Here is a 16,842-nt window from a genome sequence, read left to right on the forward strand (position 1 = left end):
GAAATTTTTCACAATCTTCATTTGATGAAATTGGGACAGCAGGTGGAGCAGGAGCAACAATATCACTAATGGTGTCGAATAGTACCTTAGGGTTACCTCTGCTCTTAGACACTAAGTCTGAGAAATAGGCCGCCCTCGCATCTCGAACTGAAGTGTTAAAAGAGACTAAAAGGTCCTTTAGATAAAGGAGATGGACATGCAAACGCGTTTTCCTCCATAAACGCTCAACCTTACGGCAGCAACGCTTTAAGAAGCGAATGCTGTCATTTAACCAGGGAGACGACTTTGAAACCGGAGCTAGTCTAACTTTGACAGGACAAACATTGTCTAAAATACAAAGACAATGATTATTAAAAAGATTTGTTAAAAAATGAACATCATTATAGGGAGATAAAACTAAATTAAAAGCATCGGAAAATTTAACAGCACTAGAGGAAGTTAAGATGCGAGAGCTAACCACGTGTCGAATAGGAGAGAGGGACAAATGAAAAGACAGATTAAAAAGAAAACAACGATGGTCCGAAATAAAAATGTCCTCAGTACAAATAAAATGAATGTTTAAACCTAAAGTAAAAACAAGGTCCAGTGTGTGTCCTTTGGTGTGTGTGGGACCAGACACATGCTGAGTAAAATGAAAAGAATCCATGACGCTAAGGAAACCTCTGGCAAAGAGGTCAGAGTCATCATCAACATGTATATTAAAATCCCCGACTATAACCAGTCTGGACAGCTTCAAAGTCGAGGATAAAAAGTCACTGAACTCCTTTAAAAACATGCTGTTTAGGCCAGGTGGACGATACACTACAGCGCAGTAAAATGGATCTTTATTTCCAATTCTAACCAGCTGTAGTTCAAAGGATGAAAAATGTCCGACCAACACTGCACGACAGTAAAACCGGCTTCCAAACACCGCAGCGACACCTCCTCCTCGACCCGACGTCCGAGGCTGGCTGATGAATGAGTACCCACTCGGACAGAGTTCAATGAAGGATGAAAAGTCACCATCGCGCTGCCAGGTTTCGGTTAGAAATAAGAAGTCCAGTTTCTTGGAAAGAATAAAATCGTTCAGCAGGAACGTTTTATTAGTCATTGATCGAGCGTTGAAAAGCGCCACTCTCAGCGAAGTAGAAGACATATTATTAACAGAAGCGGCCCGATTTAGGGGACGAAGAAACAGAGAGTTTGATCCGCGACGTTCATAACTTAGTCTCTAACTTAGAGGTTTGTGATGTTGTATGGTCAGACCATAGGCCTGTCTTGTTTGAGGTTTTCCTTCCTTGTACTAAAGTTAATCTTCCTCCTGTTGCTGCTAGGAGCTGTCGTATTTTTAACCCTTCCTCTGCTGGACAGTTCTCTATTGTTTTTAATCAGAACGGCAGCCTTCCCGATTTCATATGCAATGATACAGAAGAGCTGAGTACGTGGTTTTACTCTGTCTGTCAAACTGCTTTAGATTCAGTGGCCCGCTTTAAGCTTAGGCAACTAAAAGCCAAATCTGAACCCTGGCTGAATGAAAACACCCGGGCTGCCAGAAGAAAGTGTAGGAGAGCTGAACGTAAATGGAAGAAGGATCAACTTCAGGTGTCATACCAAATGTTACAAGACTACTGGAATTCTTACCAGAAAACTGTAAAAGATGCTAAGAGGAAACATTTCGCTGCTATTATTCAGGCAAATTGTCGTAAGCCTCATGTCTTATTTAAGACTATTGACATGGTCCTTCATGCTCCACAGACTGCTGGTGTCGAGTCTTCTCAGGAAATTTGTGAAAACTTCCTACACTTTTTTATTGATAAAGTGCTATCTGTCAAAGCGCAGACTTCCCAGTCCGTTCTCGACCCTTCTACCCCTGTCCCTAGTTCTGCTGTCTTTGACAGGTTCGAGCCAGTTTCCTTGCTCTGCCTGCAGGAGTTGGTTGGTCACATGAAGCCCTCAGGTTCCCTTATGATGCTCTCCCTCCTCGATTTTTCAAAGAGGTTTTTCTCTTTTTGTTTTTTTTTTGCGTGTCCCGTTTGGCTCTTTTGCATCAGAATTATTGTCTAAAGGCAAAGAAAGATGCCCAACGGATTTACTTTACCAAATTGACCATCCCAGCCTTGCCGTAATGGTCCATTTGATTCACCTTTTATTGTTTATTTTATTTTCACTTACTGAATACGGGACAGACTTGACTGGAGGAAAGAAGGGGAGAAAGAAAGAGGGAAAGAGAAACAGCTGAGAAGAGGGACGGGGGAGAAGGGCAAAAGACAAAAACCAACAGAATGAGCAGAAAAAAAAAGAAGAAAAAAAAAGAGAAAAAAAATGCATATATCGATCACCTGGATCACCTGTTGAGAAAGAAAAAAGAAAACAAGCAGAAGAGTGTTGTAATAGTAATTTTACAATGTATGTTGAAGAGATATTACTGCCCTCTGTTGGTGTGTCTGTGCATTACAAGCAATAAAAGGTGTTCGTTAAAAACATCAGGTTATGGGCCCAGAGGTCGCCAAGGGAAGCTGCTAACACGTTTTCTTTTGGGAGTCATAATGTCATGGTCCTGGGTCGTTGACCCAGCGTTTTGTGTTTTGTGATTATTTCCCTCTGTTCTAGTTATTCTGTGTCCTCCCCCCTTGTGTCCGGTTCGGGTTCTAGATTTCCTGTTTTGTTCTGAAAGTCTGTGTCTGTTGTCATTGTGTTCAGCTTGTGTCCTCCAGTCATCATGTGTATTCAGATCAGCTGTTCTTCCCTCCTGTGTGCGATTACCCGATTACCGTGTGTGTGTGTGTGTGTATATATAGTGGGTGTCGGTCTGTGTTCGTTGTCGGCTCGTCTGTGTTTCTTGGTATCCTGGTCCTTGGTCTGCGTCTCTCTGCTCCGCTCTCCGTTTTGTAAGATTTCAGGTTTGCTCTTTAGTTTCTCCCAGTTTAGGTTTGTCATTACTCATGCTTCATTGCCTGTTTTTGCCACTGCCACCGTGTAAATAAACTTCACTCGTATCATCAGTTTGCTGCATTTTGGGTCCTCCTTTTCCTCCACACCACACGGCTCACTCCGCCAGCCGTGACACATAAACAGAATTGTGGGATTCACAATGGAAGATAGACTGTTTATTGACAAACTGAGCGGACCGAAGAATTGGGCAACATGGAAATTTCAACTGGAGCACCTGTTGAAGGCAAAAGGACTGTGGGGTATGGTACAGGAGACGGAGCAGTTAGCTGCGGATGCTAATGCCCAAGCACGAGCTGAATTTGAACGGAAGAAAGAAAAGGCATTTTCAGTGCTGGTACTGAATGTAAGTACACCCCAATTGTACTTGATAACAAACTGTAAGACCCCCAAAGAAGCATGGGAGATGCTAAAAGCACAGTTTGAAAGAGATACTGTTGCTAACAAGCTATTTCTGAAGAAGAAGTACTTCCGGTGTGAAATGAAGGAAGGAGAACATCTCAATGATCATTTAAAGAGGATGAAGGAACTTACTGATCAGCTAGGGGCAATAGGTTCTGTAATTGAAGAGGAAGATCAAATTGTCACCCTTCTAGGTAGTTTGCCACCCAGCTATGCAACTGTTGTTACTGCTTTGGAGACAAAGATGGACAGTCTGACACTACAGTTTGTTCAACAAGCCTTGATAAATGAGGAACAAAAGCGAGTGCTTACTGACAACACCACTGTGTCCAGTAGTGTATCAGCGATGTCATCTCAGATGCAAAGAAATGAACAGAGTGGATCAAAAACACTGGGAGCAAACAGCTCCGACTCATGGAGATGTTACAAATGTGGGAAGGAAGGACATATCAAGCGTGATTGTCCAAGCATTAAAAAGAAATACAAGGCCCACAAGGCTAAAAGCGTGGTGTATAAGGACAAAGAGGACTCATATGAGGGAGCTTTTGTTGTAAATGAGTCATGTAAAAGTGATGCACAACAAGAAGAATGGTTAATTGATTCAGGAGCGTCAAAACACATGACATGGAATAAAGAAGCTCTACAAAACTACCAAGAGTTTTCAGAACCACAAACAGTGAAACTCGGTGATGGCAGAGTAGTTGAGGCTTTAGGTCTGGGCAACATAACAATGAAAATGTCATTCAGAGTTAGTGATGGAAAAGATGTCACAATGTATGATGTGCTGTATGTTCCCAAATTATCAATGAACCTTTTCTCAGTGGGAGCTGCTGCCAAGAAGGGAAACAGTGAAGTTCAAAAGGACTCATTGCTACATAAGAGGAAAGAATGGAGCTCTCCATGGAATGGGAACACAAAGATCTGACGGATTGTATCAGCTGGATATCGAGGGAAACTGCACAACCTGTCATGGAGCGTCAACTGCTTCAGTTCCAGCAAGTACACTCAACAAAAATATAAACGCAACACCTTTGTTACTGCTCCCATTCCCCATGGGATGGACGTAGAGACCTAAAATTCATTCCAGATACACAATATAACCATCCCTCCCAAACAGTGGTCACAAATCAGTCCAAATGTGTGGTAGTGGGCACATCTGCTATATTGAGATAATCCATCCCACCTCACAGGTGTGCCACATCAGGATGCTGATCTGACATCATGAGTAGTGCACAGGTGTACCTCAGACTGCCCACAACAAAAGGCCACCCTGGAATGTGCAGTTTTTTGCGCTATTGGGGGTCTGGGGACCCAGAACCGGTCAGTATCTGGTGCGACCACCATTTGCCTCATGCAGTGCAACACATCGTCGCATGGAGTCTATCAGATTGTCAATTGTGGCCTGTGGAATGTTGGTCCACTCCACTTCAATGGCTGTGCGAGGTTGTTGGATATTCGTGGGAACTGGTACACGCTGTCGTATACGCCGGTCAAGCACATCCCGAACATGCTCAATGGGTGACATGTCCGGTGAGTATGCTGGCCATGCAAGAACTGGGACATTCTCAGCTGCCATCTGCCCTGAACAATGTGAACCATGATTCATCCGTGAAGCGCACACCTCTCCAACGTGCCAGACGCCATCGAATGTGAGCATTTGCCCACACAAGTCTGTTACGGCGACGAGCTGGAGTCAGGTCAAGACCCCGATGAGGACGACGGGCATGCAGTTGAGCGTCCCTGAGACGGTTTCTGACAGTTTGTGCAGAAATTGTTTGGTTGTGCAAACCAATTGTTCCAGCAGCTGTCTGGGTGGCTGGTCTCAGACGATCTTGGAGGTGAACCTGCTGGATGTGGAGGTCCTGGGCTGGTGTGGTTACACGAGGTCTGCGGTTGTGAGGCCGGTTGGATGTGCTGCCATATTCTCTGAAACGCCTGTGGAGACGGCTTATGGTTGAACATTCAATGCATGGGCGACAGATCTGGTTGACATTCCTGCTGTCAGCATGCCAATTGCACGCTCCCTCATTGCTTGTGGCATTTTGCTGTGAGACAAAACTGCACATTCCAGGGTGGCCTTTTGTTGTGGGCAGTCTGAGGTACACCTGTGCACTACTCATGATGTCAGATCAGCATCCTGATGTGGCACACCTGTGAGGTGGGATGGATTATCTCAATATGGCAGATGTGCCCACTACCACACATTTGGACTGATTTGTGACCACTGTTTGGGAGGGATGGTTATATTGTGTATCTGGAATGAATTTTAGGTCTCTACATCCATCCCATGGGGAATGGGAGCAGTAACAAAGGTGTTGCGTTTATATTTTTGTTGAGTGTACATATATATATATATATATATATATATATATATATATATATATATTTATTAACAGGCCTAAAGTGCTATATATATATATATATATATATATATATATATATATATATATATATATATATATATATATATATCCAGAAATCTTACCAGTGGCTGGACAAAGCTGGACTGAAAGACAGCACAGAGGCACTAATCATGGCAGCACAAGAACAAGCTCTGAGTACAAGATCCATAGAGGCTGGAGTCTATCACACCAGGCAAGACCCCAGGTGCAGGCTGTGTAAAGATGCCCCAGAGACAATCCAGCACATAACAGCAGGGTGCAAGATGCTAGCAGGCAAGGCATACATGGAACGCCATAATCAAGTGGCCGGCATAGTGTACAGGAACATCTGTGCCGAGTATAACCTGGAAGTCCCGAGGTCAAAATGGGAGATGCCCCCAAGGGTGGTGGAGAATGACCGAGCTAAGATCCTGTGGGACTTCCAGATACAGACGGACAAAATGGTGGTGGCTAACCAACCGGACATAGTGGTGGTAGACAAACAGAAGAAGACGGCCGTAGTGATCGATGTAGCGGTTCCGAATTACAGCAATATCAGGAAGAAGGAACACGAGAAGCTGGAGAAATACCAAGGGCTCAGAGAAGAGCTCGAGAGGATGTGGAGGGTGAAGGTAACGGTGGTCCCCGTGGTAATCGGAGCACTAGGTGCGGTGACTCCCAAGCTAGGCGAGTGGCTCCAGCAGATCCTGGGAATAACATCGGAGATCTCTGTCCAGAAGAGTGCAGTCCTGGGAACAGCTAAGATACTGCGCAGGACCCTCAAGCTCCCAGGCCTCTGGTAGAGGACCCGAGCTTGAAGGATAAACCGCCCGCAGGGGCGTGCTGGGTGTTTTGTTTATATATATATTAACCACACATTTAAATGGAAATGGCCCTTTTCTGCCGTGCATGGAGCGTTTAATTGGCCTCTGGCCCTTTAAACTCCGAGGGGCTGTAACTTTGGTTTCTTTTGGTCAATTTGCATGATTGACACCTCTTTTTAATCGTTTGAGCCAATAGAATCACAGTAATGATGCCACGTTCACGTTACTTCAACCAATCAGACGTTGCAATGCCAAAACCCATGTGGGCCCAAATTTACTGCATGTGGCGTCTGTCCAGTCACGTGTCTGTAAGTGGGTCTAAAATGGAGGTTGTTGATGGGAAACGGCTCTGATGCGGCTAGGTAGGCGTGGTAACTGCTGATAATCACGTGGCTACCAGCTACCAGCGAAAATAACAGAGGAAATCGGGACGGTAAGCTAATTTCTGTCTTAGCGCATTTGCGCCGCTGTGTGTTTTTGTGGTCTTCTTTTCCGGCTCATTCAGTGAATTTTGGTCTGATCGTGGTGAAACTTGGTGTGTGGAGTCAGTAATAGCTCTGGAAGCTAACCAGCCTGTCTTTAGCCGGTGTTCTGGGAATCCATTACCTCAAAAAACATCCTACCCAATGTTTCTGCGCAGACGCAGCGCATGCACACAACACCAAACCCAAATTAACTTCTGTTTCTCTCATCCAAGGTTGTGGTTCTTAAGGTTATGGTTAGGGGATAGTGTTAGGGTTAGTCACAAGTCAACGTCAAACTATAAGACGGGTAGGACACTTTGTCAGAGTAGGATGGCTTCTCAGAACACCTGTTACATGAAGTTTGAAGAATTTCTTGTTCGGTTTTGTTTGTTTAGCGGACTAATGCGCATTTACGTAACTGCTTGTTTAATCGTGGCTTGTTTTCGGTGTGTTTGGTGGTTGTAGAAATGGTTTATATGACATTTTAGCTGAGATTCAGAGGTTTCTGTGGATACCACACGTCTGGACTTATATTTCTCACCCCGTGTTATAACCGATTAAACATGATCTCCTCCTTTTCGCCCCTGATACCGGGGGCGGACACTAAAACCATTAACTGAAGTATAAAAGTATGCAAGTATGTAAGGTTCCCTTCAGGGTCCATGGGGTCAGGTGTAAATTAGCTTTAGTCACTGTCTGTGGCAAATAAATTCAACTTATCATCAGAACCAATGAATATCTCCATAATTAAAACAGCAGCAAGACGTCTGCAGGGATGTTTCCTGTGCTCACTGCAGTTAAAGTAGTGTTACTAGATAAATGTCTTTAAATAAAGACAGAAATGGCAGTAACACACATTGTGTTAGGTACACTTGCTCAACTGCTCATTGTCACAAATATCTAATCAGCCAGTCACATGGCTGGAAATCAATGCATTTAGGCAAGGCATGGCTGCGGGTGCGAAATCGGCTGATCTGAGTATTTCAGAAACGGCTGATCTACTGGGATTTTCCCACAGAAACCATTGCTGGAGGTGAACGACAATAGAAGTAGCAAGCCTGAAAAAAGCGTCCATAGCAGAGGAAAAGATCAGCCCATCATGATTGCAGAAAAAGAAAATACAGATCTTCAGCCTGGTTACCTACCTTTGATTTTAAAGTTCAGCTTCTTCCTTTCTGTACCAGCTTGTTGTGGTGAGATGTAAATCATGTAACTGCTTTGCTGTCTCACTTGTCAGTTACTGCCTTTAGGTGGCACTAAATGCCTGTAAGAAAGCAACATTCAAGTATTTGTAATTTTCAGTAATCTCTGTTTCATTATCAGTCTGCAAAGGCACTATATTTTTCTACACCTGCACTCGTCATACTGCGACAGAGCACTTATGTGTTCGCTGTTTCAGATCTGCTGTGTTTAGAGTGCAATATATGTTTTTACTTAACCTTTTATGTTGTTACGCAGGAAAATTGCATCACATTGACTTTTAGATGTGTTATATATGTTTTTACTTAACCTTTTATGTTGTTACGCAGGAAAATTGCATCACATTGACTTTTAGATGTGTTAAAATACACATTGGCTGATTTTCATGTAAACAAATAAATAAACATTTTAATGGGGAGCCATGAAGTTTTTGGAGTAACTCTCAGTAATTATTTGGACGTGAAATATTTGGTCGACATGTCTTATAACCTTATAAGAAAGCCTTTAGTTTTATTCAGGTACAGAACACCAGTGCTCCCAGTAGCAGGGGCGAAGGGGGGCAGATTGTATTTCATGGGCTGTAACACGAGCTCAGCTATGTAAGTATCAGCATGTGATTGTTTTCACAGAGTTGTAATTGCAGAGAAATACTCCATTCATTTTCAAGCAGGAACCTCTTTTGGGTTCTTTGGGGCTCCAGAGGTTAAGTGCTTCCAAGCTAACATTCACACACACTTACACTCCAAGGGATCCGAGAGCAACCTTGAGTTAGTGTTTAGCCCAAGGATATTTGGCATGCAGACTGGACCAAGCCAACAACCTTCTGATTAGCAGATGACCTGTTGTAAGCTTTAACTTCCCAGTTTATCAAATGCCCCTCAGCACTCCTTACCTTTAAATATAACCTCTTCTTTCTCTCCTATCCTGTCTGTCTTACATTTTTCTCCATCTCTGAGTGAAATCTCCTCACAAATACAGCTGCTGTATATTAGTGCTGTTGCCAAACTGCTGTTGAGTTGATCCAAACATTACATTTGAAATTACTTGCCTTATTCCCTTAATGTTCACTTCTAGCTTGTTGCTGAAGCTCCAAGACCACAGATAATGAACATCTGTACCAAAAACACTGTTTCGGATTATCCATCCATCCCTTTTCTGCTGCTTATCTGGGTTTGGATTGCAGTCTGAACAGAGAAGCACAGGCTTACCTAACCCCAGCCAACACCTCCAGCTCATCCAGGGGGACACGAAGATGTTCTCCTCCCAGTAGGACTTTCCTGGAATACCTGACCAGGGACACGTCCAGGAGGCATCCTTGTCAGATGCCTGAACAATTTTAACTGGGTCCTTTCAATGTGGAGCAGCAGCAGCTCTACTCCAAGTCTGCTTACAGGCTTAAACACAGCCGTGTCATACTAATGATCATATAAAAAACTTCTATCTTTGGGCAGTTTGCAGGGTCAACATCTAGTTCTGTGTTCTGTAGGTCAGAAGGCTTCCAGCAAAAAGGCTCTCTTAGAGATAAACATATGTGGTGTCAGATGTACAGAACAACAGCAGGTATAAATGTGAATGTAGACAGGCTGTGTCTGTTGTCTTACTCTGTATGATGGGAGAGATGAGACCCAAGTGTAAATAAATACTTCAGGCCACTTGGAACTTTCTTTTTTATTGTCTCCTTCTTTAACTCAACCACCATCATTACAATAATGTTCTAAATATCTTAAGCAGGCAGCGGTGCATCACGATCAGCTCCAGTGGCTACAGGATCAGGCCAAGCATTGGACAAGAGTGTTGGAGGACCTGGTCACTTGGTCTGCCTTTCTCCCGGCACCGCCGCTGCACTCGAGGTTGATGCTCCACCAGGTGGGGGAGGGAGATGACCCCAGGCATTCCTGGAGGTTTCTTCCGGTCCATGGGGGAGGTGTGCCAGTGGCCTGAAGAAGATTCGAGGCTGCAGCTACTGCTTCTACTGTCGAGGAACCCCAGGCAGCAGCCCTGAGCCTGCCAGTGGTGGTGAGGGGCCATTTTGAGGATGTCCACCAGGCAATTATGGACCACCTGGTTGTCGTACCTGTGGAGCACTGCAACACTTCCAGGAGGGCTGAATGGGGCTGGAGGATCGGCCCTTCACCTATGTCAGGCATCTGAACAACGTGGCAGCCATGTGGCTACAGGGGGGCACAAATAAGGGGAGGCTCAGCTGGTGCATCTGATCATTCTCAGGTGGTTTCTGGAGAGACTCCAGGCAGGAGAGGCGGAGTGGGTCCACTGCACCAGCCAGTGGACCAGATGTTGCTGCAGTCCAACAGCAGTTTGCAGATGTGTACTCCCCACTTCTTGGCTGTACAAACTCACCATTTTGAATCATGCCCTGGCATGACAGTGCGTTCTCTGTCCTATCGGTTACCTGAACATAAAAGACTAGATATTCAAACAAAACCAGCTGAGATGCTGAAAATAGGAGTAATAGAGGTGCACAGTGCGTGATGTTCTTATGCTAAAGAAAGATGGGTCCATACTGTTCTGTGTTGATTACTGCAAGTGTCACAGTTTGATGCCTATACCATGCCCCAGCTTGATGGGGTCCTGGACACGTTAGGCACTGCTCGCTTGGGGACTGGATTGAACCCAGGGCAGATTCCCTGCCTGCAGAGTCCAAAGAATCATTCTCAACTTGTACAGTGTGCTGAATGGAAGTGTGACAAATTGGTCAAAGTCCAGCCACTTATAGACTCTGTGCAACATATGCTGCTGCCTACCTGGATGACATCATCATCTGTAGTGACACCTGGGCAGAACATGTGTCCGCGGTGGCCACGGTCCTGGAGTCCCCGAGGCAGGTGTGGCTTGCAGCTAACTCCAAGAGGTTTGCAGTTGGACTGAGGGAGATACAGTATCTGGGCACCACTTGGGAGGCGGGCAGGTGCAGTCGGGACACAGGCAGGATGTGATGGCTGTTGTTTTCTCCAAGAACAAAAGAGAGGTGAGACGGTTCTTGGGGTTCACTGGTTATTGACTAGGTTCGTGCTGAACTTTGCAGAAATGACCGGCACTTTGACAGCCCTGAAAGAGGGCCCCACATCTAGTCCAGTGGACCGAGCAGTGCCAGGGAGCATGAAGAAGGCTCTCTGTGGGGTCTCTATTCCACACCCCTGATTTTTTACTCCTTTTATTCTGCAGACAGATGCCTCAAGCAGAGGGCTTGGGGCCATTTTGTCCCAGCAGGTAAGGGGGGGGGGGGTCAACCTGTCGTTGTTTACCTCATCCTAACAAACCATCACTGATTTAAGTGATCGGGGCTGCTATTTCAGTTCTCAGCTGGGACCGGAGGGGAAGTCTGCACCAGGATCAACAGCTGCACAGAGTACCTAACAGTGTGTACGTGTGGGCCCTTCATGTCACACACAGCTAATAATATACGATATGATGTAACCAAAGACAGAGTCAGTCCATCATGTAGCTGTGGATATGTACTGCAGTGAATGGGCCTCCACACATATCAAAGTTACCCTTGAATACTGTTCTAAATTTCTTTTTATTACAGTTTTAGCTTACAGATGTACACTGTTGTCTAAATATTTACATATGTTCTGACATAAATCATCAGCCTGTCTTATTAAGCCTGATACCTAAACTTTTTTTATTAATATACTTTAAAAAATAATTATGTTTAAATTCATGTCTCAGACATTTTTAAAAGCATATTTTTCTTCAGATTTTGTAATATAACTATGATAACTCATATTGTGACAGTCGTAATGCCAATATGATGATTTATCAAAGCTCCTGCTTTTAAATACAGAACTTTGAAGTTGCACCTCATGAAAGTCAATAATTCAACAATAAAAATGGCATTTTAAGACACAGAGGCACTTTGTCAGGATAATTCTGACTATAAAATCGCTGTATAGAACTGTTGACAACAGCTGAAAACATGACCACATCTCACAGCTGTGTGGTCTTATAGCCTTCAGCTGATCCAAAATGCTGCAGCAAGAGTCCTGACAGGGACTAGAAAGAGAGAGCAGATTTCTCCTGTTTTGGCTTCCTGTTAAATCCAGAATTGAATTCAAAATCCTGCTCCTCACATACAAGGTCTTAAATAATCAGGCCCCATCTTATCTTAATGACCTTGTAGTACCATATCACCCTATTAGAGCACTTCGCTCTCGCTCTGCAGGCCTACTTGTTGTTCCTAGAGTATTTAAAAGTAGAATGGGAGGCAGAGCCTTCAGTTTTCAGGCCCCTCTTCTGTGGAACCAGCTTCCAGTTTGGATTCAGGAGACAGACACTATCTCTACTTTCAAGATTAGGCTTCAAACTTTCCTTTTTGCTAAAGCATATAGTTAGGGCTGGACCAGGTGACCCTGAATCCTCCCTTAGTTATGCTGCAATAGACGTAGGCTGCCGGGGGATTCCCATGATGCATTGAGTTTTTCCTTTCCAGTAGGGCTGTTCGATATAACGATATATATCGGATGGCGATATAAAAACGTCTGTCGTTTCCTATTATGCTATCGTTTGTTTTGTGGTGTCACAAAATAAACTGTTTAATATTTTTCATGGTTTTGATGGTCACTGTAGTTATTATTAATTTCTTAAAGTTCTCTCTTTCTCTTATATTTTATATAAGTAACGCGTTACTGCCCATCTCTGGTACACTCATTCATACAAGGACTTTTTCCTTTATTCTGCTGCGTTCTCTCTATTATTCACACTCTGATGTGATTCTTAAATGTACATGCTGCTCTTCAGGATTCATATTTGAGTTGCAGCATCGATTATGGCTCACCTGGGAGGAGGCACTTGTTTTAATTACCTAGTGAATTTGATTTAATCTCCTCATTCCTTTCTTGGTAGACGCTGCAGTCTTAATGGAAAAATTTTGCTCTCTCTTCCACGTTCATGTCCTTCATTCTACCTCCAGTGCTTGAAGAACAGAAGCATATATTGCGCAAATACAGGGAGTGCAGAATTTAGTATTTAGTATTTATTTATTTATTGTCATTGTCAAGAACAATGAAATTGCGTTTGGGGCTTCCATACAACCCAAAAAAAAGAAGAAAATAATAAATACCCCTTAAAACCCAAGTGTACATATTTAACCCAGTGTGACTCCAATGCAATAAGACAATCCTTAGCAATAATGTTCGTAGAAATTCAGACAAAGACCTGAGAAACATGACAAAATACAACAATGCAACCCATTCAATATTATTGTACTGTGAGATATGATATCAGATATGATAGTTATCTATTTAAGAAAGAGGGGGGGGCAGGAGGGGGAAGAGAATAAAGATATGATGCACCAATGCAGACCAGTTCATTGCTATTAAGAAGTTGGATATGGTTATTGTCCGTGAGAGGGGGGCAGAGAGTTCAGGAGCCTCACAGCCTGTGGATACAGGCTGTTGGCCAGTCTGGATGTTCTGGCCTGTATAGACCTGTACCTTCTCCCTGAGGGCAGCAGATGGAAAAGGTGGCGCGCAGGGTGATGTTGGTCCCGCAGGATACTGTGCACCCTCCTCAGACAGCGAGTGGGGAAGATATTACTGATCTCTGGCAGACTTGTTCCAATAATTCTGCCAGCTTCTTTCACCACCCGCTGGAGTGCTTGCTGATCGGCCTTGGTGCAGCTGGGGAACCACACTAGAAATCCATACGTCAGAACGCTGCTGATGGCACAGTTGTAGAAGTTCAACATCAGAGATCTGGGAATGTGTGCGCTCCGCAGTCTCCTCAGGTAGTAGAGGCGCTGTTGGGCCTTCCGTACAACTGAGGTGATATGGTTGCCCCAGGACAGGTCCTCGGTCACAGTTACCCCCAAGAATTTAAAACTGCTCACCCTCTCCACCGCCTCACTGCCAATGAAGAGAGGCAGATGGTTGTTATGACCCTTCCTCCGGAAATCTACAATGATCTCCTTGGTCTTTTTGGTGTTTAAGACCAAGTTATTGTGGTGGCACCATGACTCTAGTTGTTGCACCTCTGTCCTATAGTTTGTCTCATCATTGTTGGATATAAGTCCGAGCACTGTGGTGTCATCTGCAAACTTAACAATGAGATTGGACGCGCAGGAGGAAATACAGTCATGGGTGAAGAGAGTGTATAGCAGAGGGCTCAGAACACACCCCTGAGGGGCACCGGTGTTGACCACAAGGGTGGAAGAGGTATTCTTACCCACTCTGACACTCTGTCTACGGTTAGTGAGGAAGTCCACAATCCAGTTGCACAGAGAGGAGTTAAGTCCCAGTTGGTGGAGTTTGGGACGGAGTTTGTATGGCCGGATGGTATTAAAAGCCGAGCTGTAGTCTACAAAGAGGAGCCGTGCATAGGTGTTCCTGTGTTCCAAGTGCTTCAGTAATGTGTGCAGCACTGTGGCGATCGCATCCTCGGTTGACCGGTTCTCCCTGTATGCAAACTGGTGCGAGTCCAGGGATGGTGGAAAAGCAGCTCTGATGTGTTTAATGACCAGTCTCTCCAGGCATTTGGCGGGAATGGGGGTGAGTGCCACAGGTCTGAAATCGTTCAGACATGTGACATTTGACTGTTTTGGGATGGGAACGATGGTTGCTGCTTTGAAACAGGATGGTACCAGTGAACAATTATTAGGCAAATGAGTATTTTGTCCACATCATCCTCTTCCTGCATGTTGTCTTACTCCAAGCTGTATAGGCTCGAAAGCCTACTACCAATTAAGCATATTAGGTGATGTGCAACTCTGTAATGAGAAGGGGTGTGGTCTAATGACATCAACACCCTATATCAGGTGTGCATAATTATTAGGCAACGTCCTTTCCTTTGGCAAAATGGGTCAAAAGAAGGACTTGACAGGCTCAGAAAAGTCAAAAATAGTGAGATATCTTGCAGAGGGATGCAGCAGTCTCAAAATTGCAAAGCTTCTGAAGCGTGATCATCGAACAATCAAGCGTTTCATTCAAAATAGTCAACAGGGTCGCAAGAAGCGTGTGGAAAAACCAAGGCGCAAAATAACTGCCAATGAACTGAGAAAAGTCAAGCGTGCAGCTGCCAAGATGCCACTTGCCACCAGTTTGGCCATATTTCAGAGCTGCAACATCACTGGAGTGCCCAAAAGCACAAGGTGTGCAATACTCAGAGACATGGCCAAGGTAAGAAAGGCTGAAAGACGACCACCACTGAACAAGACACACAAGCTGAAACGTCAAGACTGGGCCAAGAAATATCTCAAGACTGGTTTTTCTAAGGTTTTATGGACTGATGAAATGAGAGTGAGTCTTGATGGGCCAGATGGATGGGCCCGTGGCTGGATTGGTAAAGGGCAGAGAGCTCCAGTCCGACTCAGACGCCAGCAAGGTGGAGGTGGAGTACTGGTTTGGGCTGGTATCATCAAAGATGAGCTTGTGGGGCCTTTTCGGGTTGAGGATGGAGTCAAGCTCAACTCCCAGTCCTACTGCCAGTTTCTGGAAGACACCTTCTTCAAGCAGTGGTACAGGAAGAAGTCTGCATCCTTCAAGAAAAACATGATTTTCATGCAGGACAATGCTCCATCACACGCGTCCAAGTACTCCACAGCGTGGCTGCAAGAAAGGGTATAAAAGAAGAAAAACTAATGACATGGCCTCCTTGTTCACCTGATCTGAACCCCATTGAGAACCTGTGGTCCATCATCAAATGTGAGATTTACAAGGAGGGAAAACAGTACACCTCTCTGAACAGTGTCTGGGAGGCTGTGGTTGCTGCTGCACGCAATGTTGATGGTGAACAGATCAAAACACTGACAGAATCCATGGATGGCAGGCTTTTGAGTGTCCTTGCAAAGAAAGGTGGCTATATTGGTCGCTGATTTGTTTTTGTTTTGTTTTTGAATGTCAGAAATGTATATTTGTGAATGTGGAGATGTTATATTGGTTTCACTGGTAAAAATAAATAATTGAAATGGGTATATATTTGTTTTTTGTTAAGTTGCCTAATAATTATGCACAGTAATAGTCACCTGCACACACAGATATCCCCCTAAAATAGCTCAAACTAAAAACAAACTAAAAACTACTTCCAAAAACATTCAGCTTTGATATTAATGAGTTTTTTGGGTTCATTGAGAACATGGTTGTTGTTCAATAATAAAAGTATTCCTCAAAAATACAACTTGCCTAATAATTCTGCACTCCCTGTAGACCCCAACCTCATCTCCCAATAACAGATAAGTGTTTGAGCACTGGAGACTTTCCAAGCCGTCAACTGAGACCAAAAACAATCCCAGTCGTCTGAAGCTAAGTGGGAACTGATTTCAGAAAGTCCTGTGCAGTGTAGGATGAAGACCTTCACTGCACAGTGGTTTTAAGAGCATCTGCTGGCCATGGCTCAGTCTGTCACTGAGAACAATGGACAGCTCACAGTGCTACAAACTTAACCGCTTCTTGTATGAAGCAAGCCATTTATTTATATAGCACAACTCCCAGCTGAGCACAGAGTGCTGAACACTTGACACGCTAAACGTGATGCAATGAATACGTTAAAAAATAAAGATAAAAATAAAAGAATAAGATGAGAATTAAAATAAATTTTAAAATAATGAAATTAGCACAAATACCAAAAAATAAAATAGTGTGCAGGTTTGTAAAAACGACAGGGGCGGTCTCAGTGTCTCACTCCAACTTA

The sequence above is a fragment of the Rhamphochromis longiceps genome, linkage group LG11 (assembly GCF_057381845.1).
Source record: "Rhamphochromis longiceps isolate RC_006_pf linkage group LG11, R_longiceps_female_GT1.1, whole genome shotgun sequence".
In the NCBI taxonomy this organism is placed as follows: Eukaryota; Metazoa; Chordata; class Actinopteri; order Cichliformes; family Cichlidae; genus Rhamphochromis; species Rhamphochromis longiceps.